The following is a 1,439-nucleotide window of genomic DNA, read 5'->3' on the forward strand; positions in this document are numbered from 1 at the left end:
AGCCCTCAGCTCCCCAGAGCCACTCGAGGAAGCCTTGTCATTCCAGGGGGCAGGTTCGCTTCCTCACCGAGACTCTGAAAGAACGTTTGAGGAGACACGTAACTTTAAACGAGGAACTTGCAGGCGAGTCGGACGGACAGCCCCGCGGGGACCTGTCTGAAATCCACCGGCGCCGAGCATGCTCCTGGCTGGGCATCCCAGCCGTGACAAGCTGTGGGTGGGCATGGGGCCTCCTCGGCCAGCCTCTGGTGCGTCCGCTGGTTCAAGGTGTTGTCCACAGGAAGGCGCTTTGAATCACAAAGCAAGGGAGGGTCACGAGCGATCTCTGGCCGATGGACATTCCGAGCCCAGGAGCAAAGGACAGACACACCGTGCAACGCAGGGCACACCACCTTCACATGTCCAGGGGCCTGGCCAGCAGGAGAGTCAGGGGTCACAGCCTCTGCACCCAAATACCTGGGAGTCATTCCCCACGACCCGAGGGACGGGGCATGCCGTGCACATGACCTCTAGCCTGAGTCTCACCTGGCGGGGACCCTGTCTCTCCCCGCTCGCCACCCAGCTAGACTCTTTCTCTCGCCCTGTGCAGGACTGTGGAGCTCGCGGTGACACCTGACTTCACAGCACGGGCACCACTGCACCGAAACCCTCAGTTGAATCAGGCCCCGCGTGTCGGAACCATAGGTGTTTCGCACTCGGTACCAGAGAACTAACCCACGGTGGGTTTTCTCCACATCGAAAATGTGACAGTTCCTCAATCCGCGGCTTCGTGGCCGTCCACTTCCTCACCATCCCCCCTGGACGGAGAGGGAGGACCGCCCGGCATGGCCACTCGCTGACCCCGCTGCCCCTCCCACTGCTGGGGAGCGAGCGGGTGGCCCGAGGGGGCCCCCTCGTCTCCTTCCGCGGGCTGGCCAGCCCCCCACGTGCGCACGCGGGCAGCAGACACGCGCGAGAGCGTGTCCATGCTCACAGGGCAGGGCGGGCAGAGGGTCACACCGCAGCCAGCCCTCAGGGACGGTGGTGTCGTGCGCTCCTGGCAGAGGAGTGGTCCCTTCCTGGTGGTGTCCAGGATGACATCAGGTCGGTGCCTGACGGATGCTGCAGAGGAGACGGAAGAGCCCCGCACGCCTAGGGCCTGCTGCCCCCATGGGTGTCTGCGCGGGCTGAACGGCGACAAGTGCGTGAAGGACAGAGCATCTTGGAGCGTGCGCTGGGCTGGGAGTGGGGACCCCCGACACTCTACCCTCCGCCCAGACGACCAGACGTCCCCTTCCCAGCTCACCGGCTCTGTGGCCTTGCTTCTGTCACCTCGGGGGCCTCTCCCAGCCCTGGTGGCACTGACTGCATTCTCTGCGGGCCCAGTGACAGCCACCGATCGGACGAGGGTGCGTCGATGGTCCAGGACAAGCCCAGCGCGGCTCGGCGCAGGGCAGGCC

The sequence above is a fragment of the Pteropus vampyrus genome, unplaced genomic scaffold (genome assembly GCF_000151845.1).
Source record: "Pteropus vampyrus isolate Shadow unplaced genomic scaffold, Pvam_2.0 Scaffold1210, whole genome shotgun sequence".
NCBI lineage: Eukaryota > Metazoa > Chordata > Mammalia > Chiroptera > Pteropodidae > Pteropus > Pteropus vampyrus.